General features: G+C 38.5%; 1 protein-coding gene across 4 annotated transcripts in view; it reads left to right on the forward strand.

Moving 5' to 3' along the window:
• Positions 1 to 19,861, forward strand: part of LOC106081128 (protein sprint) — an 840,648-nt gene that overhangs the window by 688,939 nt on the left and 131,848 nt on the right. The window lies entirely within an intron of this gene.

Here is a 19,861-nt window from a genome sequence, read left to right on the forward strand (position 1 = left end):
CTTCACCACTTCACGCATTCCGTGATCGCACGGATCTCCGCCTGCAGGACCGTATTATGGTCAGGCAGTCTAAAACAGATCTCAGTCCCTGGGCTCTCAATGTAAACCCCTAGGCCCACTCTGTCCTCTAGATTTGATCCATCCGTGTAACATGATCTTCCAGATGGCAATACTAGGGTTCCGTCAATTTAAGACATCTTCAAATTTGTTTCAGCGAAAGAAGTGGCAAGATCGACAAGGTAGGCGATTTAACCATTTCAGATGTCATCATCGTAACAGACTTGAAGCCGTGATCGTACAATCGGCCGCATATCATAAAATGGTATGGAAATGAGGGTAGGTAGAGCTTTAACCCTGCCGGCGCAACTTGAGGTACTCTGTTTCACTTGCGGAGCTACGACTTTTTCCCAAACTCCGAACTCTGTCGATCTTACAAATAACCCACTTTCCAACATTTAAGTGCATGGCTGACTGCGTCCCCAAATTGCGTGGCATGGTTGATCATATCAAAAGCCCTCGCTTAGTCAAGAGACACTAGAACATTCTTATGACTTGACTTGACCTGATTGAGACCTCGGCTTAAATATGCAGTGATAGCGATGTAAGCAGTCGTAGTGAGGTATCACCGAGCCCATTTTCTACACTTAGAGAAATATAACAAGTATAAGCTTGCTAAGTTCGACCTGGCCGAATCATATGTACCCCCTACCATGTATCGCATTTGCCAGGTTATTTGCCCGGTATCTCTTAATAGCCAAACAAAATATAATGGATACAAATTGCCATGCTATTGGACCTATATCAGGTTATCGACTCATTTGGACCTTACTTGGTTTCGATGTTGTAGAAGTCAAGCCATATCGGATAAGAATTGCGTCCCATAGGAGCTCAAGAAGTTTAATCGGGAGATCGGTTCATATGGGAGCCATATCGGGTTAAGGACTGATTCAGACCATATTTGGCACGTATGTAGAAGGCCACAGGAGAAATCGTGGACAGACGAACTGATATGGCTGAATCGGTTGGGAATTTTTAGGGCCCATACCCTAAACCGGACCTATCTGCTGACTTTTGCAATAAGAGGTTTAAATGAAAGGTATTTGAGATTAGAAAACGCATTTCGTATTCAATTTTGAGGCCAATGGCAATTTAAACTTTTTTGAGGAAAAAAGTCAAAAAGTCATCACTTTTTTTTATATTGTGTTCTTCCGTAGAATGATCGAGTAGATACAGGGTACCGCGGTGATGCTGATCTCTGGAGCAAGCGGGAGTGTCCCGAAAGAGGCGCTGAATGCCATTTTCGATATTCGTTCTTTGCAACTATGGTGTGTGACAACGAAGATCATAGGGAGTTGCAATGGAACATGAGAACTGTATTTGGAGAACTGTGCCTTCCGCAAGATGATCGTATAGGTACAGGGTATCGCGGCGATGCTGATCTCTGAGGCAAAGAGGAGTGGCCCGAAATAGATGCTGCATATAATTTTTATGCCCTACACCCCTACTGTCGTACAGAACATTTATTCATATCACCCAAAAAGAAGATAGCTAGATACATTAATAAGTATACCGATCGACTCAGAATTTCTTCCTGATCCGATTTGCTTATATCTGTCCGTCTGTCTGTCCATGTTAATTTGTGTACAATGTATATTTCGCAATTTTCATCCGATCATTGCCAAATTTAGCACGGGTATCTTTTTTGCCCTAGAGACGAAGCCTAAAGAAATTGGTAATAAAATCGTCCTTACTAACTGATCCTCCGATCCGATATATGTGTGTCTGAGGGCTCCAACATGGGACTATGTGAGGTCGGGAAGAGTATGCAATAAGCTTCTTCGAACCATTGAAAAAACTATCAGCCTCTGCTGTATCCCGGGCCATCTAGGGAACAAAGCGGCGGACAAGCTGATCAGGAATGGATCGCTGATTACGATTGATTTTGATTACATTGATCGCGCGAATGAGGCTTGGGCTGGTGGTGTGGGTTGCTGAGTGGCAATGGCCCTGAGGCCGAGTTTTTCGCTAAACAGGACTTAGCTTTTCTTAAGGCTGAGGAAGCATGACTTGACTACTGATAGGACGACTTGAAGTCGCGCTGGACGCAGGGAGAGCCAGATTTCTGCAGTGTGTATCATGTCGCGAATGTATCACCGCCCGCAATTGAAAACACATGATAATGGTTGAACACCTCTTTCTGTGTCGAGATTCAATCCAGACACTTAGTCCTCTTGTCCTTCTGAAGTTCGCTTACTGGACCGTAATCTCACCTGTGGGATTTTTCCCGGTCCGCCTGGTTCCCTACTCTTTTGACTTGTCCGTTGGTTTTATGGTACAACTCTATCTGTTTCTATACCCACGACAGAAGGATGCCAATTTGGCCATTTGAAGATTCCATTAAGTAACAGGAGCAAATTTCTCACCTATCAAGAGTACTCTCCGATTCAAGTTTAAGCTCAAAGATATGGTGCCTCCTTTTTATAGCTGAGTCTAGGTTTCGTTTTTAAAAACAGATACATTGAGCTAAAACTTGGTCTTAAACAGGTTAAGTGCGAAGATGGGTCATATCGGACTAAAGCTTAATATTGCGCGCATATAGACCGATACCCATTTAAGCCGCATTTATTACACGATTTCGCTGAAATCTGGCAGAATGAGTTGTGTTATTTGCTTTGATATCCGTGCCGAAAAAGGTCCTAATTGGATAGTATTTGTATTTAGGTCTAGGGTCTCTATTTAAGGTCTAAGGTCCGTAAAAGGCGCATCTATTCATAGATTTCGGAACAATGAGTTGTATTAAAAACTTGCACATACATATGTTACAAATCGAACTTATTTGGATATATTTATACCAACCATGTGGTTAATATATATTGTATACTGAATTGTATTTCGATTTCCATTTTTCTGTTTCCTTTTTAAATCCTTAGTTATAAGTTTTTTAGTACACCAGCATATGTATTTTGTGTTTGAATTTTTTCAAAATTATACAACAACAAACTTCCAAAGTTGGGCTAGGTGGGCTGTAAAGTGTAATTGGGATTCTTCGTGCCCATTTCCAGCATATCTACTTTCAAGGATTGCGTATTATTACTTTTAAACACATGTCATATATGAAAATTTTGGTTTCCACCTCTTCACTTTATTGCAAACATTTGAGAACTTCAAACTTTTCCAAACAAGTGAAGAAGAAAAAAACCGATGTAATCTCAATTGTAACCTCCCTTAAAATTTCGATTTGTCAGTTGCCAGTGAAGCGTTATTGTCGTCTTTTCAATAGCCATAAAGTGGTGGAAACTCTTCTTAAAATCGAATTTAATAGCCCAAAGGCAATTTCAAATTTGTGTTTTTATACCCTCCACCATAAGATGGGGGGTATACTAATTTCGTCATTCTGTTTGTAACTACTCGAAATATTCGTCTGAGACCCCATAAAGTATATATATTCTTGATCGTCGTGAAATTTTATGTCGATCTAGCCATGTCCGTCCGTCTGTCCGTCCGTCCGTCCGTCCGTCCGTCCGTCCGTCCGTCCGTCCGTCCGTCCGTCCGTCTGTCTGTCGAAAGCACGCTAACTTCCGAAGGAGTAAAGCTAGCCGCTTGAAATTTTGCACAAATACTTCTTATTAGTGTAGGTCGGTTGGTATTGTAAATGGGCCATATCGGTCCATGTTTTGATATAGCTGCCATATAAACCGATCTTGGGTCTTGACTTCTTGAGCCTCTAGAGTGCGCAATTTTTATCCGATTGGAATGAATTTTTGCACGACGTGTTTTGTTATGATATCCAACAACTGCGCCAAGTATAGTTCAAATCGGTCCATAACCTGATATAGCTGCCATATAAACCGATCTTGGGTCTTGACTTCTTGAGCCTCTAGCGTGCGCAATTCTTACCCGATCAGAATGAAATTTTGCACGTCGTGTTTTGTTATTATATCCAACAACTGTGCCAAGTATGGTTCAAATCGGTTCATAACCTGATATAGCTGCCATATAAACCGATCTTGGGTCTTGACTTCTTGAGCCTCTAGAGTGCGCAATTGTTATCCGATTGAAATGAAATTTTGCACGACGTGTTTTGTTATGATATCCAACAACTGTGCCAAGTATGGTTCAAATCGGTTCATAACCTGATATAGCTGCCATATAAACCGATCTTGGGTCTTGACTTCTTGAGCCTCTAGCGTGCACAATTCTTATCCGATCAGAATGAAATTGTGCACGACGTGTTTTGTTATGATATCCAACAACTGTGCCAAGTATGGTTCAAATCGGCCCATAACCTGATATAGCTGCCATATAAACCGATCTTGGGTCTTGACTTCTTGAGCCTCTAGAGGGCCCAATTCTTATCCGATTGGAATGGAATTTCGCACGACGTGTTTTGTTATGATACCCAACAACTGTGCCAAGTATGGTTTAAATCGGTCCATAACCTGATATAGCTGCCATATAAACCGATCTTGGGTCTTGACTTCTTGAGCCTCTAGAGGGCACAATTCTTATCCGATTTGAATGAATTTTTGCACGAAGTATTTCGTTATAATATCCAACAATTGTGCCAAGTATGGTTGAAATCGGTCCATAACCTGATATAGCTGTCATATAAACTGATCTGGGGATTTGACTTCTTGAGCTTTTAGATGGCGCAATTCCTATCCGATTTGGCTGAAATTTTGCATGACGTATTTTATTTTTACTTTCAACAACTGTGTCAAATAAGGTTCAAATCGGTTCATAACCTGATATAGCTGCCATATAAACCGATCTGGGATCTTGACTTCTTGACCCCTAGAGGTCGCAATTATTATCCGATATGCCAGAAATTTTGTACGACGGATCCTCTCATGACCATCAACAAACGTGTTTATAATGGTCTGAATCGTTCTATAGCCCGATACAGATCCCATATAAATCGTTCTCTCTATTTTACTTCGTGAGCCCCAATGGACGCAATTCTTATACGAATTGGCTGAAATTTTACACAGGTCTCCAACATATAATTTAATTGTGGTCCGAACCGGACCATATCTTGATATCGTTTTAATAGCAGAGCAACTCTTTTCTTATATCCTTTTTTGCCTAAGAAGAGATGCCAGGAAAGAACTCGACAAATGCGATCCATGGTGGAGGGTATATAAGATTCGGCCCGGCCGAACTTAGCACGTTTTTACTTGTTCCTTTTATTTGAGTTTCAGATTTTCATTTGCTTCATACGGGTATAGTGCTGCAATTCCCCATCTGCAAATCAGTTTATAAAATATTCAATATTTTCTCTCAATCACTGCTGAACAACAACAATTCCCAGTTCTTATCTGCATATAACCAGTTGTGTCCCTTTTCAATGGGAAGGTTGGTTGTCTTTGTAAAAAACCTACAGAAGAGGCCGCGGCCATACTACAAAAAACAAATTGTAAGGCAAGCAAATATTTCGAAATAGAAATCTCATCAAACGGATATGCCCTCAACAAACAAACCAACACTTGCACTAATAATATGTAAATACTACACAGCAACTGTTTGAAAAAAACTGAAATTCAAAGAGGAAAAAAACACCAGGACTAACAACATCCGTAACCGAAAATCAGAGTCAGCAAGGAAAAGGAAAACAACCCCATTTCTTGGTGTCCCATGCAGCAGCCAGCTGAACGAGTAAATAAAGCCATCAATGAGGCAAGGCAAGGCACTGGAAAGAAGGATATGCAGTTTCAGGCATAGTGTGGAAACCTCATAATCACATTACCAGAGAAGTGGAAGATTTTCTGCTTATGACATTTTAAAGATTTCCCCTTCTAAGAAGATTTTCCTTTACAAAACCCTGAGTAGGGTGGATATTTTTATTCAACCACAGAAAGTGCCTTGCCTCATATTTATTTCTCGTTTTTATTACAACTTATGATTTTTATTTAATTTTCATTCTGTTGCATGAAATCATTTAAAAATGAGCTTTTATTTGGTTTTCATGAAAATGTTGCTATGCTCTCGTTTTCATTTCAAGTTAGATTCTTAGCTAAGGTAAAAAGGACAGACAAACAAAAGAAAGAATTTCATCTCTTATAGCTAGACTCGTATATCTTCTTATGGAGCAACATAATCCCCATTATCTTAGGAATACGATTTCATTGTTCCTTTTATTTTTTTTTTTCTCCGGTAATGTTTTTGAAAATATTTTTCTTCTTCTTCTTGCTCCCATTTGCTGTTGTTGGCATTGAATTTAATTTTGATTTGTAGTTTTGCTTGTCGTGCGCACACATTTGAATACATACTTCAAGAGATACGTAAAGGGATTTGTTAGCATCATTCCGCGCCAGGGTATTTCATAAACGAGCACTTTTACGTACATCTTTTGAAATCCTTGCTTGCCTTTTGTCCTCATGTCTTGTTGATTCTTAAGCTCAAATACATGGATTATACGAAACGAGCATTTCATTTGGCATGGTGTCTCCCTCTCTAAGTCGGGAGAATATTTTCTTATGATTTATGTTTTGTTTTAAGTAAAAGTTTTCCTTGTTAACTAACTCCTAGCCAAAATGACGATGAGAATGTCGACGACACCACAATCAAGGGCACTAAGATTCTTCTGTCTGCCCGTTTTCTTGTCCACGCCAGTGTCTATGAGTCTGACTCTTAATCTTCAGAGAGGAGGTATTTATTTCCTATGAAATGAAGCTCAAGTTTGTCAACGAAGTGAATTATCATGAATTTTAATAAAGTTATACTACATGCAATTTTTGATTAAAGTTTTCTCATAAATATAATCTATGCTCAAAAGAGATTTGAACTAAATTAAAGCAACATATGAACTTAGAAATAGTTTTTAGTTTAAATACTCAAAACTAGTTCCTTTGAACATTTTTAATATCAGACATCAACTATTTATACTTCATATACAGGGTAGCTGACACGAGGTATTATTAAGTTTCGCACTGGTATTTGTCAAATTATAAATGATAGCTACTTCATAGTTGTCTTATCGACAAACACCTTAAAGTGAACAAAATGTTTGCACATCGCACCATAAAGATACTGGTGCTGGTGCGATGACTTATTATCGGGATAGCATTTTGGAAGCAGCTTTGGAACTTTGTGAGCTTATTTAAAAGAAAGTTATTCCTAATGGTTTCAATTGTAATAGTGTGATTTCATTATAATTGGCTGGAAAATCACAACCGTTGGCGAACTCAAACACCTCAAGGTGAACAAAACGTTTGCACATCGCACCATAAAGATGCCGGTTGCGTGGCTCAACGCCATGGTGATCGTTCACTCACGAACGGCCACCCGAAGACATTTTCCATCTCAAATGATGATATTGGCATCTACTGGAGGGCGGCTCAAAGTCAATGCGACTTATTATCGGGAAAGCATTTTGGAAGCAGCTTTGGAACCAAACATTTCCGTAGTAGACCATCTAGACCACGGACTTACCAACATGACTCTGGACCGTCGAACAAAGTCAAATTATGTTCTGCACTTCATTTCATCCATACAGTGGCAGTCCAATTCGCCAGTTGCCAATCAGATGGACTTTCCTATTTGGATCATTTAAGAGAGCAATTTAAGGACTAACAAGTAAAAGCGCCTTAAGTTTAGCCCGACCGAATCTTATATACCCTCCACCGTGGATCGCACGGAATAGGTTCCTTGAATGACTTTTGCAAAGAGTTCTATCAAGTTAAGCACTGATATGGACTGTACTTGTCATGGCTGTTAAAAGCCATACAAAAACACCACGATCAAAATTTTATGTCAAATCAGATAATTATTGCGCCCTCTAGAGACTCAAGAAGTCAAATCTGAAGATCGGTTTATATGGAAGCTATATCAAGTAATGGATCTATTTGAACTATATTTGGCATGGCTATTGGAAGTCATAACAAAACTCTGCGTGGTAGATTTCAGCCAAATCAGTTGATAATTGCCTCTTTTAGAGGCTCAAGAAGTCAAATCTGAAGATCGATTTATATGCAAGCTATATCAAGTTATGAACAGATTCGAACCATATTAAGCTCAGCTGCTGAAAATCATAATAAAAAACTTCATGCAAATGAGACAAGAAGAAACGCGTCTTATAAAGTTGATGAAGTAAAATCGGAAGATCGGTTTATGTGAGAGCTTTATTAGGTTAAAAACCCATTCAGACCATATTTGACACGTATATTAAAGCTAGTAGGAATAGTCGTTATGCAAAATTTTTGCCAAATCGAATCAAAAATTGAGTCTTCTAGAGGCTCAAGAAGTATAATCGGGAGATCGGCTTATATCGCGGCTATATCAGGCTTTAGACCGATTCGGACCATACTTGACACTAGAAGTGTGCACGTGAGTCGTGAGTAGTCATGTCACAGGTGAGTCATGCGTGAATTACGTGGTTCGTGAGTAGGATCCAAATCTAATCAAGTGAACGTGCGTGCGGGTGATTGAATTGAAATTCTTCGTGCGTGCGCGTGAATCACGACTCACAACGCCAAACACGACTCACGAAAGAATCACGAGCTACGAGATAACACGACACATAAGAAACTCACGACTTAGGGTTGGTATTCCAAAATGTTTGATTGTTTCGCGAGCAAAATTTTAAATATATTTTTCTCCTAGTTTTCGCTTCATGTCCTAGTCGACATAAAAAATTAATTTTTTGTCTCTTGAGCGTGCGTAAAATTACTTAAGCGCACATCTTTACTTCGCAAATCTATTAAATGTCATAGAAAACGTCACCGTAGAAAATTTCAGGCAAATCAGTTAAGAATTGCGCTCTCTAGTGGCACAAGAGTTCCAGATCCGAGATCGGTTTATATGGCAGTTATATCAAAACATGGACTGATATGGCCCATTTATAAAACCAACCTACACTAATTGGTAGTAATTGTAAAAACTTTTAAGCCACTAGCTTTATACAGACGGAGGGACACTGCTAAATCGACTTATAAAATCAAGACGATCAAGAATATAGTGGTGGCCACCGTGGCGCAGAGCTTTGCATGTCCGCCTATGACGATGTACGCCTGGGTCGGGGTCCTGGCGAGAACAATTTTCAACAGCGATTATCCCCTTTTGATAGTGGCAACATTTGTGAGATACTGTGCCATTTGAAAAAATGGTATAGCAACCTGATAAAACTTTTCCCAAGACTTGTTTCACTGCGGCGCGCTAAACGGAATTGACTACAAAACTGAAATTCCTTATCATAAGACTTTAAACTTGAATCGAACAACACTCATAGATAGGCGGGAAGATTGACCGCTGTTCCTTAGCTAAGGTTTGTTTGGAGGGCACGCCACTAGCAAACTCGATTGCTAGCCGCTTCACTTAGAGACCTTCGGCCTATTGTATACGCCCTAGAAGAAGCTCGAAAAGAAAAAGAGGACAAAGAAAAACAAACACCACAGTATCGTACAAGACAGTAGAAAGGGCAGAAAAAAAATTAAACCAAATGACAAGAAAATATAACTCTCACCGGCGAGAATATGATCCAAACAGCCAATACAGGCGTCTGCAAAACTCCAGAATGACCAGGGAATTAAGTGTCTATCACATGAAGAGAAATGTTCAGCCAATATCCTGTGTCTTCTTCTAGTGATTGCGGGTCAGTTACATAAAGTGTGTTGGACCGTCTCCAACATCTCTTCGTCATCGCTGTCCGAAGTTATGCGTTCTTGGCCCAGAATAAGTGGCACCCTGTTTGGCGATATTCTAGCCCACAGAAACTTTGCCATCCTGCAACCTACAGCACCATTTCACTCCTCATTAGCGCTGTTATCGTAGAAATCATCCACCCTAACAAAAACTCATAAAGCGAGGACTTAGTGATTCTCAGGCTAATCAGTCATCCTTTATTGGCCACCTGCACAGCTTCCTCAACTCTCCTTGAACGAGGTCTGTAATAGTGGAGATAAACGACCGTCCACCATGATGACAACGTCATTCGTTCGCATAGGCAAGGCGGCGGCATGTTTCGCTATATTCTTGCCCACAGAAACTTTGCACCATTTCAGGCTTCATTAGCGCGGTTATCGTAGAAATCGTCCAAGTCATCCTTTCTTGGCCATATGCACAGCTTCCTCAACGCTCCTTGAACGAGGTCTATGAGAGTAGAGACGAACGATCGCTCACCATGATGACAACGTCATTCGCTCGCATATGCAAGGCCCTTCACCATCTTCCTCTTGAAAATGGTCCTCAAAATCTCATTGATAAACAGAATCAACCGCGAAGGAGATAAATCCCGTCCATGCGGAGTTCTTCTGATCACAATCTTCCGTACGGAGCCCTCGTTGGCATGACATGTTAACTCTTTGTATCAGTTATTTCTACTATATTGGACATCCCATTAAGGAACAGGGGATACTTCTCTCAATGTTTTCTATTCTATTCAAAGAATAGCTAAGCAATGAACTTATAAAAGTTTAGCAAGAGTGTGCTGTTGTCAAAACACCGGACATGGTGGATTGCGACGTCCGATACGCCATGTATTCCTATCAACACCCGTGTCTAATAGATTAAGCTGCTCCACATACCCAACGAGTATTGAGTACGGTGTAGAGCTCTCTCAAGCGCAGTAAGAGAGCAGAAAAACTTTTTTTCCACAATTCCGAGAGAAACTAATCATCAATGCCTAGAAGAACAAAACACAACAACATTGCCAAACTTCTTAAACCCAATAATAAGTGGCCTATTTTTTTATGCCGAATCCGAGCGGTATGCCGCATAGCGACACCATTTGGTAGAGTAGTTTTAACATGGCAGGTTACCTCACAAATGCATTAGTACCCGGAATTTAAACACGAGGGTTCGGCGTCATAGGCGGACATGTTAACCTCTGCGCCACGGTGGCCGCTTACCTGTATGAATGTTGTATCCAATATTTGGCTTAGTTGTTTCCAAAATCAGATATTAGATAATAATGGTTTACAATTCCATGGCAGACGGTTGTACATACCGGATTGAACCGATGAAGTCCTTCATCGGCAAGGGAGGCCGCCTCAGTGTACAACACACAGCTACAATAACAACAACAGTAATGGTTCCTGGAGAGGAACACCAAAGATACATTACTATAGATTTGCACCAAATATGGGATTTTGGTAATCTGTTTCCAAGCAAGAGGGCATTTCATATATCCCTTAGAACTCTTAAACAGCGTCTTAAAAAAAAAACCTGTTTATTATTAGCCTTAAATACTCTAAACTAGAATATGTGTACTTCAATTTAGAAGTTGAACGAACTTAATATGATTTACATGACATATTACTTACAAATACTTTAAAAACAATTGCATTTAAAAATAATGCCAATTTAATATTGCTCGGTATGCTTCACCTTCTCTGTTAATAATTTAACATGTTTCCAACTTAATTAGTAAATGAAATCCATTTTGTAATTTAAGTTTCAGTTGAGTGCAAACGACAGAAGAAAATTCATCTCCTGCATCCATTTACACTCTGCTTGCTAGTCAAAGGATCTATGCTGCTGGCAATATTATTTGTTAAATTAAAATGGTAGAACAAAAACAAATTGAAGTGGAATACGGAATTCTTTCCTCTCAACCCTTTGGATCCCACCACAATGGAGCATATACAAAATTCTGACTCATCTACAACAAACCAGGAAACCTGGGTTACTAAGCCAACCGCATTCCTCATTAAAGAACGTTAGAAACAAATGAAAATGAAAAAAAAGAAAAATACAGCAGTGAATCAACTGGAGTGATGATGATACTTTTCATTACTCTGAAAAAGAGTTGTTGTTGATGCCGACAGGCAGGCTGGCAGACAGGCAACAAACTTCCAGAGAGTTTGAAAACCCTACGGCCATGGCATGGTAAAATCACAAAACGCAATTAATACAAATAAATAAAACTCTAAAAGTTGGGAGTCATAGCTGGAAGGGTATACGTTCAACGTGGCAACAACCTTTGCTGCACGGTGGTTGCAATGTAGATGAGAAATTTTTATTTAACTAGCATAGAAATAGGGATAATGGACATTTTTATTATAGTACCGCAAAAATTTAGATCACAATCATGATTATTCACAAACAACAATTTAATATGATTGGTGCGTGTTGACAACATTCATTATCAGCTTCTAATAACAACGGTTTACAACCATCTGAATATTGAGAGAAGAGTATGTTATAACATTCATACCGACATTGTAGCACATAATAATTGCATTGCTTTATTTCTAAACTTTCAATCAAAGATTGCATAATTTCGACTCCATTTATTCACTAATATTGGTTGTTCTTTACATTGGCCATTAGTGAGAAAACATGATAGGAACTTGTTCCTTTTCTACCTTATGTTATATGATGGACAGTATTATGCATCTAACAATTTTCATTTGGATAATTATGATATTGATTCACGATTTTTCTAAAATATATCAGCTCGAGATCCTCTTCAATGCTTTCTATTCAAAAAATAGCATAGCAAAGAACTTGTAAAAGTTAGGCAAGTGTGTGCTGTTTTCAAAACACTTTGACCGGCATGGTAGATCACGATTTCTAATACTTCATGTATCTTCATCAACACCTTTGTCAAATTGATTAAGGTGGTCGACATACCCAACGACTATTGAGTGCAGTGTAGAGAACGCTTTTGACACCCTAGGTGGCGCTTTTCCTTCCAAAAATTAGTCAAATAGGTTGATTGACCCATAATAACAATATGGGACTAAAATAAAAGATATTTGGGAGTTGAAAACTAATTTGATATCCAATTTTAGAGCCAAGTTTTTGGGGGTACGCTCTTTTCCGATTATGGCAATACGGAGGTCAAGTCAACGGTATTTGGGAGTAAAGAATGAATTTGATATATATTTTCGGGACAAAGTACCGTTGGCCACCCCAGTCCCAAAACAGTTCATATTTACTGGCTATGGCCATATTTGAGTCGAAATGTCTGAGTGCCATACCTCCCCTAAAATGCACTTCTCATTACCCTGATTTTCAAAAACACTAGATCTCGGAGATTGGTAATGCGATTCGTTCGAAATCTTTTGCACTCTCACAGTAAAAACTAAACATGGTTTCTATTGTTGGGGTCGGGTGCCTCTGCGGCCAGCCAGAACCTGCCAAATGGATATATAGACCAATCACGACAACATAGAGCTCAAAACGAAAGGTGCTTGAAGGGGCACCCTTCTCACACATCAATGAAAGCTTTCCGAATCAATTTTAAACTCAATGATAAGAGACTTTATAGCCGAGTCCGAATGGCATACCGCAGTGCGACACTTCTTTCTGGGGAGAATTTTTTAACATGACCATGCATGGCAAATGTCGCCAGCATTAAGAGGCGATCACCACCGCTTTAAATTTTGACCGATATTATCGCCAGGATTTGAACGCAGGCGTTTAGCGTTATAGGCAGACATAAGCTATAGTGTATATATTTCTATATAGAATTCGATACACGCATTCAGGCCAAAGTGGCCCAACCCTAAAAAGATATTAGAGAATTAAGAAGGCGCAGCGGAGCGGGCCCTGTGCGGCTAGTCATCTCATAAAATAACAAACTATGAGACCTTCAAATTGCTCTTTGATCTTTGCCCTAACAGACAAAAACTTCAAAGCGAAAGGGTTCGGCGGAGCCCGTCCGGAATTCGAGCCGTTGTCTAGCGTTCGAAGCCATCAATACAACTACCAACAGTTGCACAGATCATGTGTATACCAAGGGAGTAGGATAATTCTGTAGAAAAAAAATCTGCCATTACACGAAAATACATGCATTGGGAAAAGTACAGCTAATAGACAGGGTTGTCGAGCGTGGTTAATGTTGTATTTATATCACAGAGTCGTCTTCACAATAAATTCGGTAGAAGCACAACACACCAACGTACGGCCTTGAAGCCTTAACACCTATTATGGCTGTGGGGTAATTCTTAACCTAATTACGAAACGCGTCCCATAGTGGTTGGTGTGTGTTGCGATCTTTGGTTTTCCATTTCCAAGGAAAAATCCCCGATCATTGAACTCGTCTCGAAAGAGAAACAAACAAATATTAAACAATATCGTCTTTATAAAGGAATTATTTACACTTTTCTAGAATTCAGAAATATGTTGTCTAAATTGACAGAATAAAGAACTTAACCACATTGCAATAAAGTTCTCTTTTTTGTGGAAGTTTTAAACTCTATTTATTAACTTTAGATTTATAATACCTCTTTTTCAGTCACTCTCATAGTTGATACAAAAAAGAGAGTAAATCAAAACTGAGATTTAATTCCACAAAATTGATGTTCTTTAATAGAATTAATTCAACTCTAGGCAAACATGGTAAAATGATGAAAACCATCCCCTTATGTAAACAACAAACTACGTTATTTAATATTAATGATGAGTTCTTTAGTAAAGCACTCTGATCCTTATCTTAGTTCTCCTCTTCCTGTGTTAGCCACTCAAAGACTCTCTCACTGTAATGGGCATCAGAGTTAACTTTTTGTGGTACATCAAAATCAACAGATGTTGCAACAAATTCACATTAGTTCTCTGCCTTTACCCTCGTTCCCATGTTGAACAACATTCTCAATGTTTGATGATTGTCATTGGTGTCCTGTGTGTGCTGAAGTTGTTACGAACGAGTACTTTATTATATGTTTATCACATTTATTTCGCCTTTTACTCAAGCTGACTTTTTGTTATTTCTTTGTTTTAGTTTCTTAGTATCCATTTATTTTTATGTTTTTATACCTCATATACGTTACATTAACAAAGGACGTATAGTAGTTGTATCATAAAATATGATACGTATGTGAAAAATTCAAGGTCGCATGCTTGGATTTACTTATAAAGTGAAGAATATAAGAGATTTAGCTTAAGTGTTTCAAAAGCAATTTTTGAATTATGAAGTAAAAGATACTTCACAATGTTCTGAAACAAGTTCTTTAAACATTTTTAATCTCATTAAGTACCTTTTAGACATGCTGAGATATTCAATGTTCACTCCTAGTCAGATTTCGTAAGTAACTATTGTAATGATCCAGATCCAAAGTATAGCTTGTTTTGCATCACAGCCTCACTGAAAACGACAGCATCTGATGCACTGAATTTAATGCTATATCTTATGCCTCTGGACATTGTGGCTACCCAAACTGCAACGACTACTGCCGTGAGGTTATGGAAGCCTTCTCATTGGTCATGTGGCGGCTACGAACACTGTGTTATCCTTGATACAATATCCGATGTTGCAGGCAGTGTGGATTACAACCTACCTGAGTCGCTTTTTGATTAAAATTACAGTACCACTATTATTAATAGAACCGATTGGAACTACCATATCCCTGAAGAATCCCAGAAGTTACATAGACTTCTATACGGATGGTTCCAAACTAAACGACCAGGTGGGCTTTGGGGTGTACTCTAAAGATCTAGAACTGGTCATATCGAAAGGATTACCCGACCACTGCAGTGTGTATCAAGCAGAGATCCCTGCAACTAAGAAAGTGGTGAAATGGCTAAGATTTAATGTCATAACGACGATTGGCATAAATATCTTCTCAGACAGCCATTAAATGCCTGGATAATGTATTTGGATGCCCAAAAAGTAATTGCAGATTTTTCATATAGTCGGCGTTGACAAATTTTTTCACAGCTTGTGACTCTGTAATTGCATTCTTTCTTCTGTCCGTTATCAGCTGTTGCTTTTAGCTTGCTTTAGAAAAAAAGTGTAAAAAAAGTATATTTGATTAAAGTTCATTCTAAGTTTTATTAAAAATGCATTTACTTTCTTTTAAAAAATCCGCAATTACTTTTTGGGCAACCTAATATTTCTGAACATAAAAACCGCCCTCGACTGTCGCAGATCTCTCAACGAGTTGACTGAAAAGTTCAAAATTCACCTGTTCTGTGTGCCAGACCATAGAGCTATCCCAGGGAATTGTAAAGCGGGCGAGCTCGCGAGACTAGGAACTACCCTACACATTCCAGGAATACTGAAATCTGTGTATGCCTCTAGCGACATGTAAGCTAAGTTTTCAGGACCAGGCCCGAAGGACAACGAATGATATATGGTCACAAAAAGGGGTCTATGAGCATTGCAAAACTATGTGGCCTTATCTAGACTTGAAGGGGTCTACCGCTTTGCTGTCACTGGCTAGAACAGAAGTCTCAATCATTATGTCCATCATGACAGGTCACTGTCTAATCGAAAAACATGCTGTCAGACTGCAGATTGTCAGCAACGACTTTTGCAGATGATGTGAGGACATCGAAGAAGAAAAGCCTATAGAACACCTTCTGTGTGAGTGTCCCGCACTAGCAGTTAGAAGGAGTTCCACCTTAGGTTCTCATTTCTTTGAGAACCTGTCTGATTTAATGGATGTCAACATTCGCAAGTTATTGGGCTTTTTAAAGCGATCTGGATGGTTCAATGGTAGGAACTAAAATTAATATTCCTTCTTCTGTTCCTGTGGTAACACAATAGACGAAAACGTCTAAGTGAGTCTGATGGCAAACTGCCACTTATACTTAACCTAACCAATGTAATAATCCTCAATTCAGACCCTGTTACTTGTTGACCATTGCTAGCAATAACTCCGATCGTGCTCAGGGTTTGGGAGATGTTCTTGTCCCAATGGATAGATATAAACAAAAATATTTAATTTTTATTGAGTAGCAAATTATTTTCAATACTTTAAAGGTGTTGTTTCAGTACTTGTTATTTTCAATACTTGAATCAAAAGATTTATCCTCCCAACTATGCTAACCTTGCAACACTCATCTCACAAATGCATCCAAAGAAATAGTGCAAAGCGATAGTATGATGTATAATTAATCCAGGAAAGATTTAGAAATTTGATTTCCTTAATTTCCGGCATAAAAATAATCGACATTTTTATTTTCTCATTAAAAATTATCCTCAGCAAACCTCATGAACAAATGTTCAAAGTGGCCACACTACTAATGTTTTTGGAGGTCTTGGGAAGACAATTTATTCAAAAATCTGTGGAACTAATCTTAGATCTCTAATACTGGTTGAGTTCTTCATAAGTTGTATAGGTAAGTACAATACCTATACAACTTATGAAAGCAGAGTTGTAGTGATGAAGAACGAAATACTTCGTAGCAGCTATTGAGCTAATATGCGTTAATTTGGTTATTACTCCTTCAACTGGTTCTACACGTTTCTCTGTCATAAGCTTTTACGGTTTTTAATGTGGTTTCTTCAATATTACTTGGTTTGCAGCCGACAGTGTCTACTACAATTTTTATATCTGTTGTTCTTTACATGTGGGATTTCATGACTATACAAATGAAGTAAAAATATGATCCATTTGCATAATATTGGGAAGACAATTTTTCGAAAAATCTGTGGAACTAATCTTTGATCTTTAATACTGGTTGAGATATTTCCTATTCGATTTAGTAAGTACAATACCTATACAACTTATGAAAGCAGAGTTGTAGTGATGAAGAAGAAAATATTTCGTAGCAGCTATCGAACTAATCAGCGTAAATTTGGTTATTTCTCCTTTAAGTGGTTCTACAAGTTTCTCCGTCATAAGCTTTCACGGTTTTTAATGTGATTTCTTCAATATTACTTGGTTTGCAACCGACAATACTACAACTTTTATATGTGTTGTTCTTTACATCTGGGATTTCATGCTCATACAAGTGAAGTAAAAATATGCTCCATTTCAATTGTTTCAATAGCGAAGTACAGAGAGGTATTAGTTAACCTTTCGTTTTGAGTCATTATGATATCTTATGTGTGCCCTAACTCTTAAACTTTGAGAATTAAGTATGGCTTGTCAATGGAGGATTCCACAAAGAGTTATTTACTCAAACTTTGGCTAATGGTGTTCAAAACCACACACTTACTTTACATAAATAGTTTAATTATATTTTGTTTATTATAAAAATTAATTTAATAACGTAGGGTTATTCTCAATTCGTTTTGCTATTCTTCAAAGATTTCCTTTTGCAGTGAGTTTGTTAAATTTTGCCTTGCTAGCTTTATGCCATGCCTTCCTGACATACCATTTAATCTTGTTGCTGTCGGCTAAACGGCAGCCAAACTCACAAAAAAGAGAACAGCAAAACTAAAAGAATGTCCTGAGACAACAACAAATGAAAGTGTCCAGTTCATGTGTCACAAACATTTGTGACCCTCATACTACAACAGCTAACAAGCAAAAAGCCAAAAACCAACAGCTAACAGCTACTTCACATTTCTACTGTGATTTTGGTTGAAGCCATTGTGATGTGAGTGCATGAAGGACATTTGGTGCTGACTTTGTGACAATATCAAACAAGCAAAAAAAGTGAAGAATAATAAATGACTCTTGAATGAATCAAATTAAATCAAATTGTTCTGTTTCGTTGTGCTTTTTTTAAGTGTGTTGTCTCTTCTTCGTATTTTGGTTCCAAAATCATTAGGGTTCCAAAGAAAAAAGGAAAGGGAAACGTAAATTTAGTTAATTTTAAATAATGAAAATAGTATTATTTGGTAAATGGATTTTTTTCTTTAATTTTATATACATATTTAAGTTGAAAGTTAATTTTGTAAGTTTATATAGGAGAGTTGGGCCTTTCCGAACTTTACAATGGGCCGTTAAGAACTTTGGATCACCACATACAATGGATTCATTTCGAATTCTATGGTATACTGTATAAGAGAAAGAACATGTTTGAGAAGAAATTGGGTAATAATCCTTGATTGATTTAGTGATTGTACAGAACTATCATATGATCAATACTGATATACAGCATAGTGGAATGGTGTATACGAGTAGAGAGGTCTGTCTTCGATCATCTACAATAATACAAATGCATGCATCAGTTACGCAGCATCACGGTAATCTACAACAACATGTCTTGAAGACAAATCAGCCAAATCGGACCATAATTGCGGCTTGTAAGGGCTCAACAAGTCAAGTTGGGTGAGCGGTTTATATGGGAGCTGTATTAGATTATAGACCGATTCGGTCCCTACTTGGTACAGTTATTGGAAGTCATAACAGAACATTACATGCTCAATGTCAGTCAAATCGAACAAATATTGCGCCTTGTAAGGGCTCAAGAAGTCAAATCGGGAGAACGATTTATATGGGAGCTATATATAATGTTATAGACCGATTTTAATCTTATTTGACACAGGTGTTAGAAGTCACAACAGAACACCATGTGCAACATTTTAGAGAAATCCAACAAAAATTGCGGCTTGTAAGGGCTCAAGAAGTCAAATCGGGAGATCGGTTTATATGGGAGCTATATCAGGTTATAAACCGGTTTAGACCGTACTTGGCACAGTTGTTGGCAGAACACCACATGTAAATCAGGAGATCGGTTTATATGGGAGTTATATCTGAATCTAAACCGTTATGGCCCATTTGCAATCCCTAACGACCAAATCCGAACGACATCAATACTAAATATTTGTGCAAAATTTCAAGCTGCTGCCCTTACGCGTTTGACCGCTATCATGATTTCGACAGACGGACGGACATGGCTAGATCGACACAGAACGTCCAGTCTATCTGAAATATATATGCTTTATGGGGTCGTAGACGAATATTTCGAGGTGTTTCAAACGGAATGACCAGATTGGTATACCCCTACTCCTACAGGTACATATTTCTTCGTATCTGAAAACTTTAAACTCCGTACCCGAATTTCCATGACTCTTAATCAATGATTTGGAAACATTAACCTTTCTTTCCCTGAGCCATCAATCCTTTGACTAGGGTATCACAATTAGCCAAAACGGACTCAGAGTGGACTCGCCTCCCAAGGCAACTCCTCTTTGTCAGAAACTTCTGTGAGGCAGCAATAATCATAAATGTCGTTAGAGTTTCATCTTCAGTAAATAGCATCAGGCAGGCATGTTAGCCAATGAACCACAATGACCGCATTT

This window comes from Stomoxys calcitrans, chromosome 4 (assembly GCF_963082655.1).
Source record: "Stomoxys calcitrans chromosome 4, idStoCalc2.1, whole genome shotgun sequence".
Lineage (NCBI taxonomy): Eukaryota > Metazoa > Arthropoda > Insecta > Diptera > Muscidae > Stomoxys > Stomoxys calcitrans.